Here is a 16,200-nt window from a genome sequence, read left to right on the forward strand (position 1 = left end):
GTTTTATTTGCAAAAAATTAACACAAAACACACGTAAAGATGTTTCAGATACCCCAAAATTGCAAGCCTCCTCTGAAGAAAATGATTTTAAAACTGCACTAGAATAGTATTGTTGCTTCAGTGCTTCTCATATATATCACATTAATTCAGATTACAAATCGAGTAAACTGGAGTAAATCATTCACTAAGTTTGTTCTATTTCGTTTCCCTTCCCTTCTAATTCAAATTCTACAAACAGAATCTGAAGGTTAAGCTAAGTTATTTCTAACTTTTCTAATGTCTCTGATGAAACATGTTCTTGTTCCACAGGCTATAATTTACCTGTCACTCTCTTTGCCCAAGGAAATGATCACCTTGTCACCTCCTTTCCCTGCTTATATCCTCTTCACTCCATACAAATCAGCTACCTCTTTTTTCATATAATCTGAGACCAATTATTCTCAACTGTATTTAGTTTTGAAGTTTGTTATTTCTATTTCAGATCTAAAAAGGGGCTTGTGTGACCAAATGCTACTTTACCAACAGTACTAATTGTTCCAAGAAAAGACACCATCTGTACCTACAAATCCAATCTTCTAGCATCAGGTAGGTAATACATACACAATCAGTATTATCAACAACTTTTGTGTAGTCATTTTCATAACTTAGAGATAAAGAGTATCATTGTCCCACTTTATACATCCTATCCAGTTACTTACAGCATTTGCATAGACTGCAATGCATAATTATTGAAGTGATGCAGCTGAGATTTAAACATAAATGAATAAAAACATTACAGGTTAAAACTTCTGTAAAATGCTAGCAATGACTAAAAGCTGGTTTAATCCCTGGATGGTTGGGTCACACAGCTGCTACTGAATGCGCCCTTTGCCTGAAGCTTTAAGCTAAGAGTCAATATGTCCAAGAAATTAAGGAAAGGAAGGGAAAACAGGTTATTTGAGTTGTATTTCCACCTTGTTTCCTTTATAATGTCGGAACAAATTTCTGTAAAGTGGAGTTATCAGTAGTGATATTGATTTTCTTTGTAGAATGTCTTGATCTTTAAAGAAGTGATGAAAAAAATAACTAGGAAATACTATTTCTTCCCTCATGGTGAGTTGGAGGAAAGAAGACAGAGTAAGATTCAGTATGGACAGCACACAGTAGACTGCATAGTCAAGTCAAAGAGCCCAGTCCACAAAGAAAAGTGAAAGCAATGGCATCATAAATTTTAACTACTTAGCTACTACAGTGTTACTTACATTGAAAAACCAGAAATTTCAGATGAAAACTGGATTCTTCTCAGTTCTTAAGTATTTAGTTTTAAAGGAGGTAGCCATCTGCCCTGAAGAAATTGTTTTGTCGAAAACCTAGTCACCTACTGAAAACCAGAACATTCTTAATATGCCCTAGTCATCTCCATAAATTTCCTAAGTAATTGTCCAAGTGAGGAAGTGTCTTAAAGAAAAAAAGCCAGATTCCTCCATTTCACTTCGATCACCCCATTGAGCTTAAAATGTTAACATTTTGAGTAAAACCCACACACTTCACCAAAAAGTTAAAAAGTCACTAAATATATCACAAATTGTACAAGATCACCTATTGACATATATTCATGTATTTCTAAAACAGAAGCAGATGGGAAGGTAGCAGACACAACTGGAGGAAGTAGGCAAAAGGAGAGAGATAAAAAACCTTTCATGTGGACAATATGCTCAGCCTACAGAGTATTAAACTGTGAGATACTACTACATCTATTCCCGTACTATTTTCAAGTAATAAAAAGGTGACAAATGCAAAAGAGGAGACAGGAGACAGCCAGTCGGTTAGGTGGGCATTAATTAAGATTTTAGCACTAGCACTCTACTCATTTACAGAGTCCGAGACAAGAAATTAATATGAAAAACTTAAGACTAATAAAATATTAACTATTTTCTCTCTTCCATTTCTCATACAACTTTGCACATTGGTTCTGAACAAGGCTGGAAACCAGCTGGGGTAAATAAAACTCTTTCTTGCTCTATTCTTGCACTATTATCTACCAAGCTGACCAAGAACCATTGAAATCTGACAAAACTTCCTTATGTCTTGTTATCTGCTTTCTTATTGTTGCCATAAAGAGGCAGGAGATTCAGGAAAAAAGAATACAAAACTGAACTGCAAATAGGTATCCATTAGGAAATCGGACTGCATTTTAACACACCAGAATCAATTCACTGACTGGATACTGGCTGTGAACAATCAGTCAGTATAGATAAGACCGAGGTACTTTGAATAAAATTTTCAAAAATCTCACCATGACTTTTGAGTCTTTACCATGGTTTGTCACATGTGATCCTTCTGTCATCAAATCTAAAATCTAAAAAATAGAAGCACAAACTGCTGCCATGACATTGAACATGATTTTCATTGTCTCCATCTAGCCAGTTGTAATGTCAGCATTTTAACACTTAACCTCCTGTTTCTGACTAATGCTTAAACAATAAGAATTTGCAGTGAAGACAAGAACTGTTAGTATGTTTCTGCGCAACTTCAGCAAATGGAATCTCATTAGTTAGTATCTGACTATCTGGGGCTGAAGGAAGGAAACAGTTTGATGTCACCCCATTTCAAATGAATCTCATGGTTTAAAAAAAAACTGTGACTGTTTAATTGGGAATGATTCTACTTTCTCCATGGTGTCCAGTCCTGCGTGGAGTTACCCTAGGCAGAAAACCACATTATTGAAAGCACTAGATCATTCCTGGATACAAACTGTTCCTACTTTGATTCCATGGGTTACACTTTCAGTGAAGAATTGTCTTAGAAATCACTTGTCCAGACTCCTGTGGTTTAAGTAAACCCAAGCAAGTACAAAACAGAATAGATGAATAACCAATAAAAAAATAATAGTCAGTAGTTGGATACAATAAGGACATCCTCACATTCTTATCGACTTGCCTAATCCTTTTGTTTTTTAGACCACTCTGTAGTACAGAGAGCATAGTTTGTGCATAAACAAGATGACCTAGTTTTCAACATCTGCAAGTCTTAGCTTGAAGCTCGTTTGTTACTTGAAAAGGCAATTAAAATTTAAACAACTGTGAGAAATAATCCCTTTATTTTCCTTCAGTTTCTGTGACAACAAAAAAACAGTTATGCCTTAACTAATATTCAACACAAAGCCACATCAGGATCCAAAATAACAAAGGAGCATTAACAGTACAGAGCACAGAACAAATCACACACACATACAAAAAGGTATACAGAAATATATAAAACCAATAGAGGTAAACATTTCAAGAGAATTGGTCAGGCAGTTCTTTCAAATCATTAGTCATGTAAGGAAGGTGTAATTCCACAGAGCACTCTTCAAGTAAGAAATAAGATCTGAGCTGATAAAGTGACCTGTATTTTTTGGTATGGGATCCATTAAAAATCCAGACACTGAACAGAGCCACATGACATGTAACAGAGAAACACTTAACAAGAAACGTCTTTTAAACATCAATAAGCACATGCATGGGCAAACTTCTTCCAGCATTCTTCTATTGGTAATTTTTTTCATTACCCTCACATGTTTTTACAAGGATACTGACCTCTATTATTATTTAACTATTGCACTTCAGGATGGATTTACTCTTATTTATTGAATATGTTATCTGTTACAAGCTAAAAAGGGACACACACAAGACACAAAATAATCTCTGTTCCAAAGAGCTTGTAAACCAAGGAAACACAGGTAAGGAAAAACTGTACAGCAACAAGGGGCATTACAGCACCTATTTCCCACAGAAGTTTAAGAACCCAAGCAATTTATACCTCTCAGTGCCCCCAAAAATATTCTGGAAGACAAAGATGCCAGAACTTACTTCATGTTACACTGATAAGTTACTTTGAATAAATTCAGCTCCATCCCTGTCACTGCTCCAAGGGATGGATTTTTTAGCTAAATCACAAATGCTGAAGTCAAAAGGACTATATTCTGCTACCAGCTCCCCCACAGACTCCTGACCTCTGGCGAAGACTCCCTTACACATTCTCTTTACTCCAGTCTGCCTTAAGATTCTAAGGGTCACCACTTACACAAATTCACTTCACCATCTACATAAGCAAATGTTCTAGACTTTTCCTATGAAACTGCTTTTTATGCAAGGGATACAAGCTACTTTGATGACAAAAGCTGGCATCCTACATACAAGTGCATAATACTATGAACACTTAGATTTCTGCTTCCATGGACTATGGCATTCATAAAAGAAATAATTGATAAATTAAAGATGAAGGATGGGAAACAGAGCAGTCACAGGAAATTAAACCCCCTCTAAAATTAAGTGTACACTTCTGAACATATATTAAAAAAAAGCTAAAAAACATTCTCAACATGCAATTAAATTGACTACATAAATACCTGATTTCAGGTGCACTAAAGGAATGTAGAAGGGAAAAAGGGAGGCTGAGGTTCCTATTAGGGCAGGAATGTCAATAGTAGCATTTCTTAACTGTATATTTATATACTTTCTGATCCTGATGTTTCTCTTAAGTTCGCTCTTCACTGAATTGTCCTGCTGTTTTGTTTTTTTTTAAACTACAACAGTCTTTGACCTTTTTCTCTTATTAAGATAAAGTATTTTTAAAGGATGAAAAAGAACAGCCATGCAAATATATGCTGGTTACTTTGACACTGATCCTGGGTAAAGTCATATATTGGAAGGCAAAGAATATAATCAGTTCAGAACTAGAGATACTAGAATTACTAATGAGAGCCAGAATGGCTTTAGGAGAAATAAATCTCAAACAACACTTTTTTCTGAGTACAGGTTTGGTTGATCAAAGTAACTGGGTTGACATAAAAGGCAGAAGCAAGGCATTTGACTTAGGCTTGCATGACATTCTCAGAAAAAAAAAATCAGTACTATAGAAAAAAAAAATCTGCATAAGGTCTGAAATTGATTACATCTACGTAAATTACAGGTATCCAAAGGTAACTGTAAATGAGATGCTATTAACACAAAAGAGCCTTTCTACTCCAATCCTATGTGGCTGTTTTTGGCAAACAGTAAAATAAGCATCTTTATCAAAGACTGGAATATTGTCTTGCAGCATATTCTGGCAAACTCACTTGAAAAGAAAGGAAGAAAGGTTGACAAGCTGAAAGTTATCAGAAAAAAACACTAAAGAAAATTTTAGAAAATCTAAATAATGAACAGTGATAACTGTACTTCACACAATAATTATTTCATCCAGCTGAATACTGAAATGATCTGATTATCATCAACATATCCTTACAGGCAGAAGAGGCTTTTTTTTTTTTTTTTTTTTTTACATTTTTAAGATGAAAAGTGTTACAAGATAATATGATTTGTACACTCTTCAACACCATAGTCTATGTGACAGATGCAAAGCCTAACACAAAATCTCAGAATTCTTGCAAAATACTTCACACAAAGTTCGAACACTTGCAAAATTGCCCCCCCCCTTTTTTACGTATGATTTAAATGCTTCAGCTCGCTTTCTTTTCATCTCATAAGAGGTTATTAGAATTATTATTAGAATATTAGACAAAATATTAAAATCAAAATTCCTTCAAGAAATGTGAAATATCAAGAATTAGATGGATTTTTTTTTTTAATTCATACAAAACTTCCTCTCAGTTGGGTTTCATGTGCTATCACGTACCTAACTGAGATTATACATATTGGAATTCAAATTCCCCAATTCCCATATCTTTTTTACCATTATTATGGCATTATATCTTAAAGATATTTCTTTGAATCACAAACGTCGTTTTAAAATATCGGATAATTCTGCCTTAATACAACTTGTGTTTGGATTTCTTCTTTCTATGCAAAAAGAAAGAAAACATTCTATTATAACCACATTCTTCATCTTTGTGTTCATGCTTTTACGAAGCTTAGACCTGGACAACTGCTGCTTACACAAAATTACAAAGTCTCTGTAAAATAAGAAACTCTCAGTGAAAGACTCTGAAAATAAACAAAATTAACTTACTCTGTGTCATGAACTGCATCACTTCTACATTATCCTTAAATTCCTCCTTTTTCAGTACAAGTTGTTACTTGTCAGTTTTAACAGGAAAAGCAGCTGAATGGCAACTCATCACAGGACACGCCAAAACTCCATTATTCATGATCCAGCATCTAATGGGGCAGTAGAAAAGATTTGGGTTGAATGATTTTAAAAAGGGGGGGAGAAAATTATCTTGCAAAAGAAAAGGGAGCACTGAAATTATTATCAACTAGTCAAAAGAGAGTTTGTAACTTAGTATGAAAAATGCTTGCCTCTTCTGCAGACTTTCACCACTGTAAAGCCTCAAGTCTGTCCATCTCCCACAGAGAAATAGTACTTGAAACCCTAATCCTTCCTCTCTCTCAGATTCTGTATTTACCTGGATATTTTGATTCTCGCCAACGTCAAGGTTTTAATTCTACCTTTGGTATTTGTGACACAGTCTCTTTTCTGTGCAAATGAAGAATTCATTCAGTATACATTCCAACATCAACTGTCCTGAAATGGGACTCTAATTATTACTGAAGGGGAAACAAGGTGAATAAAATCTTACTACGATTATAGAATTGTTTATCTTTAAATATTTGGATCTCATTCAAATCCATATTGATCAAAATTAAATCCATATCGATCAAAATTATTGAACCATGAATTTATTTTCAGCAGTCTGCTAAGTTCATAGTTTCTGAAAGCCTTGCTAACCATTGCTGGCAAAATTTAGAAGGCAGAATTGGCAAGAATACTGATCCCACTAGACATAAGACTAGGATACAAGATATACAGGAAACCTGATACATGCAGGATCTTCTGTTTGCACAGGTGGACATTCCACTGTCATTTTCACTATAAACTATTGTTTTCTGATACTTGCATGAACTGCTTTGGGTTTGAGATCCGGCATGCCATGGTTTCTGCTTAAAAACAATTTCCCCCCCTGAAAATTAAAAAAAAAGATCTCCATATTTCATCTCATTTTTTGACAGACAACCAAAAAGGATTTTACTGACACACAAAGCCTTTCAGCTTGTCTTAAGTTAACAAAATTGAATTTGGCAGAAAGCATAACATCTTTTGATACTTTATAAAATGGAGACCTGCAAGTAAATTCAATTTGTGGTCAAAAGAGATATAGTGTTTCCTTCAAATGCACGGTAGGATAGTTCAAAGTGCTTCTAAAACGTGCTCAGTGATGCAAATGCTTAAAACATTATCTACTGCCAGTAGCTGCACCACTGGCAGTAGATTACAAGTGCAGAAAATTTCTGTCTACTATCACAGAAAACTGACACTATATATATGCTTACCACTAGGCAGAAAAGCCTACCAAAAAGAATAAAAGCATTTTTAATAAAAATAATGATAAAAAATTCAGGTTTCAGATAAAGTTTTAGTATCTCATAATATCTATTTCACTGCATTGGTGCTGACAAATAAAAACTCTGCATTTAACAAATTTATGCTTACTATAGGTTTTAACTCATCACTGTAAGTATAAACCCCATAAAATCAAAAGAAGACCTGAGGTCTACAGGCCTGAAAGCAAAGCAACCATGTTATAATGTCCACGTAGCCATTGACTAGTATAGTCCTCAATTTTAAATTTCTTAATGCATTAAATACCTCAGATTTTCTGTAAATGTTTCCACCTAAGCTGCTTATACTGAGTGAAAATTGTGTTATGCAAACACATTTTACAAGGCCATTTTTAATTATTCAATCACATCTCTCAGTGACAAATGAACACTTCCCATCGACTGCTGAGAGACTGGCCTATGAAAGCTGAAATGAGAATTCCTTTCATGGACCTGTACTGAGCAGTAAAGCTGCGGTGGGAAAGATAGCAAAATCCACCAGTCTACCAGACTGCTTCAGGAAGCTGATGGTGAAGCAAGAGAGAACAGGATGCACTGCTATTCCAAAGGAAAGAGGTCAGCTTAAAGATGGATTCCACCACAGCTTGTTTCCACACTTCAGTCTCATTAAGCACAATTGCCTGAGATTTATTTAGTTATCTACCTATACAGCCATTGTGGTATTTTTTTCCCCCCATTATATTCCCTGCAGGTAATAGAAATGAAATTGTTCTTTGGAAATTTACATGAGAACTTGGTCTGTTTCTATCAGGGCCCTGAGGGCACTAACAGACCTTGCTGGCCCCAACCAGCCTCATCTGGGATGCCCCCACACACCCCAGCCCATAGGCCCAGGAGCCCATTTCACCTCAGCCCAGGACCTTCGCTCCCTGCCCCAGAGATGCTCTAGCAGTGCCAGTTTCCAGCTCTGCCGCAGCTGTGCCCCTGCCTGGCCATGGGTCCTGCTGATCCAGACCCCAACCCACACGCTGACCACCCAGCTTCGGCCCTGCCTCACCACCATGGATGTGCTCGGTGATCATTGGCCCTGATCCTAACCCTGACAGACCTCCCAGCTTGACCTTGGACCTGTCTCATCACTATGATACTGCCTTATGATCTGGACTCTTGGTTTGACCTGGCCACCATCTTCTGCCCTGCTCCCTCACTCAGGTACTGTGTGACTGGGGCGCTAGGAAGCGAGGCCCCTGCCCTGCTGGCAGTGTTAGTCCCCTTGGCTCCCATCTCCTGGGGAGCAGCTGGCCCCTGCTGCTCCCTGACAGTTTCCTTCAAATGCATTATTTGTAATTTTCCTTGGTTTGACAAATTCTATAAATATCAATACGCATACTATCAATTAAATAATTTCTGAGTATGGTTTTTCTATTTGACCATCTGCAGTGAAAAGAATTTTCTGCAGCAAAATGAGTACCACAAAGCCTAAGAGCACATGGATTTAAAATAGTGATTATCTAAAGGCAAGTTTAAGTCACTGTGTCCTCAACCTGTAGCACTAATTTCTTAGTTTAAAAGATGTTTTTATATTGTGTTATCTTTGTACTATTAACAATACTATGCATATTTTATCACCATTTCTCTTTTGACAGAACTAGGTCTCCATAAACATGTGCAGACCTAGAAACGGAGTGAAAGTGTTTGAAAACAAAGCATCTCTCAAATTGTTAGGGCAGCAGATAGAACATAAAACATTACTGCTTTTAATACTGTATTGTATTGTATAAGAAAGTTAAACAGGATTTTCTTTTAGATATTAATATCGCAACAGGAAGTCAAAATTGAGAGACCTTTTTATTCTGAGAGTTAAGCTGCTGTTAAATTTGGTCTTGAACCACATTTTCACTTAGAAGTCCCAGTAAAGGGTGTAGGAAACGTGCTTGAATTTAGACTGTACAGACTAAAGGATCCTTGCCCTGAGATCAATGAATCTTGCTATTCATAATTCCACATTTTAGTCATTTTGGATGCAGTCACTGATACATTTTTTAAAACCTTTATCCAGATAAATTCTTAAAGTTATTGGTATGTAGGTCACATCTCCAGTATCAGGCTTTCAGCAGGTAAGTTCGGGTGCTCCAACACAATCAAGGCCTATGTCACTGGAGTTTTAACTCCATCAAGGGCCCTTTAGACCAAATAGATCAAAAACTAAGCTTATTTAAAAAGAAACACAATTATGAACACCACTCACCAGCCCTTCAGGTTGAGGATGCAAGGAAGAAAGTAACTTGCCAAGAAACATCCTTGTAAAAGAACTTAAAAAATCCTACATGCCTTAAGTGCTGTCAAGGCTGTAGAAGAACCACCACACTCAGGAGCCAGATGACATTAGGCCAGCTTCTACATTACTGAGCAGTAAGTTCTGCTGTCAGGGACAAACAACTACTCAGAAGGTCTTTTCTTTGCACTCATCTCTCTAGAGGCATAGAGAATTTCATATAGTTGAGTCAATGTGTGCAACAGGTGGGGAAAGAATAAAAGTATTGTATGAGCCATCCTGTTGCAGCCAAAGTTGGCCAATAACTAGATCCACATGTATTAATTAATTTTTTGTCTTTTTGCTGTTTATAGATGTTAGTACTTCGATCAATTCTGTAATATGCATTTTGCACATATATCTAGCTGGGTGTTCTTCTCTGCCCACTCAGAGTATTTATAGCTATGTATGTACTAGATGTGTTGCAGTACTTCAGTAAGTGCTTTAACACTTTAAAATGCTGCATGTACAAAAGCTGCATTTTAAACAGAATAAAATTCTCAGAAACAGCTATTCAAAACAAAGCCCACAAGAAAGTGTTTTTAAAATGTGTCACATTAGACATTTGCTTTGCAGATTATGTTCATCTTGGGTAAAATAAATATTCATTTACATTATTAAATAGAACTGCAAAGCAGTGAAATGTATTAAACACCCAGATAGATGCAAAACATTTACAGAAATAGTGGCTGAAGTATCTTAAAATTTGGAAAAAAAAACCCACATTTTTTAAAAAACTGTATATAAATACATACTCATAATACAAATCTACTAGAACTTGGTAAAAAATAACACTGAAAAGAATCTTGTTTATGTACAGTACCTACTGAGATAGTTTTAAGGTGGTTTCTCATTATTTTTTAAGAAACTGATGAGGCTCTTTGGCCTAAAATTAGACTTACTATGTCAGTTATGTTTTAATTCTTGGCTGCAACATCCTTTCAGCCTGCCCTTACACTGCTCTCTTGTGAGCTAGTGTGGTAATGCAATAGCTTAAGCTAACTTGTTTCAGTAAAATGCAGCATCAATAGAGAGATGCACAATGGGAAAGGAATGACATCGCAAGTTGTACACAGGGAAAGAACTCACTGGCCTTAATTTGCTGCTGGAGGACTGAACAAGAAAGCTGGATTTAAGCAGAACTGCAACCCTTCTTTGCAGCAGGGAGGCTGTAGATCAGGACTGTTAAATACTTATGTGGGAAATAAAACTGACAGGAGAGAAAGCAGTCAGACTGGCTCTTAACCTCACATTATGGTTCAAATGTAATTATTCATAGAATAACCATGAACAAAATATAAAGTATTTTGATTTTTTTAAGTGGAAGTAACCTACTCTTCTAATTCACATTATGCAACTCCATCTCTTGGCTGCAGCAGGAATCAAGACATTCAGCTGTTTCATAGCAATGTGTGTAACTATGCGAGGTGCTTTAAGCAGATCTATGCTCATCTTGTATAAAACTGTGACTGCTTTAGTGCACTTCTGAACCAAATCTTGTAAAATGTACTGGTAACCTGCTGACCATTACCCGGACCACACAGATACTTCCAATTTTATAATCAGTTATGCTTATGTTTTTAAGTAATTTTAAAATCATATTTAAGAGTACTTCAATAATGTATCTCTACCACTCTGTCAGGAAATTAACATTGGAAAAGCCTGTCTAAGGCCACTCAGCTAGTTTTCAGTTATACAAACTACATGTTTATAAGTGTATTTTATGCAAAGTAATAAAAAATATCTATTAAGGATTAGAGGAGAGAAACTGATGAAGGATCATTTCAAATAGTTAGAACTACAATAGCAAGCACTCGGTAAGTTTATCCAGCAATGGAAACTCTAGCCACAGCCCCCTCTTTGCAATGTCGTGAATGGTTGCTGTGGAAATAACAAAGCCATTAATCCAAAACTGAAAACGGGGAGTGTCTGGAAACTCGAAGTCCAGCCCCCAGCACCTCTAGTGTTAAAATTCTAGTGTTAAAATTTATTTTCAGGATTGTTTTTCTCACCCATAAATCATATTCTCTCAATCTTCTTTCCTGCCTCCCACCCAGCTGCACCTCCACCCACCCTACTTCAAGGCTGTACTGTTTGTGCACGGTAATGTTCATCACTGCATATAGTAAAATGATTCTACCTTCTGTTACCCAACAGTGTTTTTTTTTTTTCCACTCCATATCATTAATAGTTAGTCAGAGAGTTATTATTCATTCTCCAGACTCCTAAAATAAGATATCACTGATAGGTTTATATCCTTAGCAACTGCACATAATATGGAGAACTGTATTTTGCTCAGCTGCTTCATCCCATTTTCCTACTCCTGCTTGCAAACAGATTCTTGTTGTTGTTAAAGAATGTGTGTCAACAACAAGCTTCAACAAGATATTTCATACAAGTTAATATTTAAAACATGTATTTACATCCCCAGCAATGTCCTAGTTTGAGTTACTGCAGTCTTTCAGCTAAGAAACAGATCTCTTTGTTGGTTAGTACTTGGCCAGTTACCTATTAAGCACTGTTTTTAGTATCCTTCCTAAAAATATACACACGCATATATATCTCTAGTTTTGCCTTAAATAACACCACCCATTTACAAGTGAAAATACGGCAAATAAGTGAAATAGCTCTCTAAAATATTTGATCATTTAATACATACTATACCTGTAAACATAAAAGATGCTATTCATTTAAAAAGTTCATAGTTACTGTATTTTATTCAAATCTCTCTCATTGAATGCAGTAGGGAATACTGCAAATAGAGGGGGTAAGACTGTGAAATTATTTAAAACAAATGAAATCATTTTAGCAGTCACTATCAAATTTCACAGCTACTGGGGGAAAAAAAATTAAGGGCACGATATACAAGTATTTGAAATTAACTCACATCTTCACATAATAAAGTAAGGGGTGTCAGAAGACCACTTTTTGTTGGACTAAGTGTGAACTAGATTCAGTGAAGGCAACTGGTCTTTCACCATGGAAACAACCCTGACAGACCCTCTATTTTTTTATCCCTTTCTTAAGAAGGGTGAGAAGGTTCCAAAGTGAGGGAAGTCATAAGGTAGAGAATATTAAAGGGGCATGAGTTGTTAAAAGCTTAGCTCTTTATAAGCAAATTCTCCATTTGATAAGAATCTAAGTCTACTGTTTAGATCCTCAGTCTTGTTTCTGGATGGTCTTTTTGGTCAACATTAGTGTTGAATTTCTTATAATTTTGAAACTCCTACATTTCTTTCAGACTGACTGTACTTCAAAGACACTGTAAGGAAAGCAAAAAAAAAAAAAAAACTTCAGACAATTAGTAACTCAGCATACGAGGGGAAATTTTCTTCATGAAGTACTACAGCAAAATCTTGTTCCATGCACAGACCTATTTGATACGACCTGCTTCCCTTTTCCTTTTACATGATTGTGTTACAGAACTTTAAAAACTCATTTATATATTCTTACACAATACTGCTATTTCCCCCATCTGGAGCTGTTTTTGTCATTCTTTTGCTAGCGTCTCATTTTCTATAAACCCCTCCAAAAGACAGTCAAAGACACTGCATCTTACCATCACATACAGTTTACCCCCAAAACAGAGCGAAGGGATTGAAGAAGGGTGGTGAGAACTACTGGCACCACTATTGTTCCCTCAGGCTCCAACAAGAGTCATGGAAGTCCATTCCCCACTCTCTCCAAGCATATACCAACCCAAGCAGCACAGGGAGGTTTCCATTCCACCGCGGAAGTTACCTGTTCCTTCTGTGGTCCAACCGAACTTCCTCTCACCTTGGTAAGGAGGAACGAGTATTGCTCTCCAATTCTATACTTGTCAGTGTAAGCTCACAGTTGTGTCAGAGAAAGACAGGCAGAAATGGGGAAGCAGGTAAGGTAGTGCTTCTTGAGGAGAAGGGAAAGTCACAGACTTCTGAAGGGATCACAGTAACAGCAATCTTGGACTAAAGTGTGAAGGGAAGTACTTAACACTTAAACCAGAGTGTGTCTGTGTGTACAGTTCAATCAAATAAAGACAACTATTGTACTGCATGTCACTCCTACTTCTGTCAAAGAGATGTTCTAGGTTAATTACGCATCTTGTATGTCAAGCTCTTCTAAAAGGTGCTTCTTTTATAATTCATCTAGAAGAGGTACACCTTTGGACTCGAGAGAGATGATATTTTGTAACACTGTCAGTTCAGTTTGTCTATCAAAGTAGTAGCTTTACATATGTACTGTATCTATGTGTATATATATATGTATATGTTCATACAGATGCACACACACAGTTACCAACATTTCCATTCTCCCTCATTGAAACTACCACTTTGAGTGTTAAAAAAGTCTCTCTTGCTAGCCATCTATATTAAAAATAGAAAGAAAGACTGTTTTTATTAGCAAATATTTTACTGTTATAATTGCATGCAGTTATCCATTCCTTTAGTTAATTGTTACTGCCAATGGAGATGATTCTGAGTCTTTCCCAGTGACGCTGTATTTATCACTAACCTGGGCATTAATCCAAGTCCAAAGATAGGAATGAAAATTATAGGCTCTTCCTACATAGCTTTCCTTTTTAGCAACTACATACAGGCTCCACATTAGCAAATTCTAACTTTTCTCAGATTTCTTTCTACAAAAGTCAGTCTCCAAATGGATCAAGACTGAAATAAGTTCAGCTCACTGCTATAAGGGAATTTATTCTTTAATTTCTTACTGAAAATAGACTTTTTTCCAAATCCAAATAAGGCTAACAGAGTTTGCTGTTGTTGTTTTCTTGTAGTAATTTCTATAGTATCAATCACATTCACGTCTGAGAAAAAACATTAATGGAACTTTCTTCACAACAGTTCTCTAAGATGGAAAATATCATTAACCTCATTTTAGCAGCAGGGAACTCATGTACAGAGAAAGTGTACTGCATGTTCAACATCATACAAGAAGCTTATGCTGAAATCAAGAATACCTTTCTGAAAATACAATCCATCTCATTCCTAAATTTTTTAGTGTTTTGGAAGATACTGTTATGTATTTTACTGCTGTTCTATGATGGTAATTGAAACGAAAGCTAAAAGCAACTTTTTGGTTGGATTTTATTCATCATAATACCTTTATGGCTAGGAGCCCCAGGCATGGGTCAAGATTCATTGCACCAAATGTCAACAAATTAACAAGTTAGCAATATTATAACTAAATATTAACTAACTAAAAAAACCAGATAATCAAGTCTAAGGAACAGAAGCAAAAGAAGTCACTCCTATTCTGAATTAATTGACAGGAAGTCTATTCTGAAGTAGGAGACAGAGAACTGAGGTCTGACTGATACCATCTGTCATTTATGCTCGGAAACAGAAAAGAGATTCATAAGGCACATCTATATCCTACCACTAGAGGAAAATCTCTGTACTTGAGTATATGGAGTCCATACACAGCAGCAGTGGTGTTTTTAACCAAATATTGCTCTATACACCTACCAAATCCCCTGGATCACACGGAATAGATACTTTAGAAAAGATGTAATGTTTCACTGAATTTTAAATTGACATATTGACAACATGACACCGGAAGTGTCCTAGACTTTTTTCTTCCCTTCTTGAGACCCTTCCTCTTTCTTCACTTCCCTTTGTTTATAATAATTAAAAAATAAGGAAATTACATTTGCATGCAGCTCTTCAACCTCAATCTAAAATAAAATCAAGAACTGTTGCCAAAAACTTCTTGGCTGCTTTCACAATGAAATGTATTCATTTAGGGTTAAAATGAGCAATCAGATATTACTACAAATTGAAAGGTGATTGGGCAACATTTAATCACCTAACCAATATAAAATGTTATGAGTAGCAAATCAGAAAAAACTCCCGAAAAAAATCTGAGAGGCCAAAAACACAGTCAAAAGAGAAACTAAATTGCAGGAAAATCATTAGCAAAATAGCACTTGACAAGCCCAGTTGCCTCCTACTTATCTTTATCCTACCATTTTAAAATCATCACTTCCCACAGACCATTTCTATTTTTCTCTCTCCTTCCCCTTGCTAGCTCTTTTGCACAAAAAAAAAAAAACAAAAAAACCCCTACTCTTCCACTCCTCCTTCTCAAAACACATCACTCCTGTGCAGTCTTTTCCACTTACTAATTCCCTCTAATCCTGCATTATTGTAGAACCTACTATGGAACTTTACACATACAATTCCATCAGAAATAAAGGCAACAAACACACACAAGAAGCTTAATAAAATAATTCATTAAATCCTATTGGTGTATGTAATTGGTGAACTCTTATGCTTATTCATACAGTACCGCAAGTATTTAGGAGTTTCACCACTGACTTCACTGACTGCATGATTTCATCATTAAAGTTCTACCTATAAGACAGATTTTAAAATAACAGTAACCAAACAAAAACTTATGGAGAGTTAATAGTTTCCAAAAGTATAGCAAAAATGTATGGCACTGGGTGCATCTGAAATAAACTAAAATCTGTTTTGTGTTTGTAACTTTTTACACAGTAAAAAAATACTTATGTGGCTTGATTCAAAACAACTTTCTTCATCAGATCTTATCTCCTCACCCTCAGCACAGAAACAGAGAAACATGAGCTTG

This window comes from Apteryx mantelli, chromosome 6, assembly GCF_036417845.1.
Source record: "Apteryx mantelli isolate bAptMan1 chromosome 6, bAptMan1.hap1, whole genome shotgun sequence".
Taxonomy (NCBI): domain Eukaryota; kingdom Metazoa; phylum Chordata; class Aves; order Apterygiformes; family Apterygidae; genus Apteryx; species Apteryx mantelli.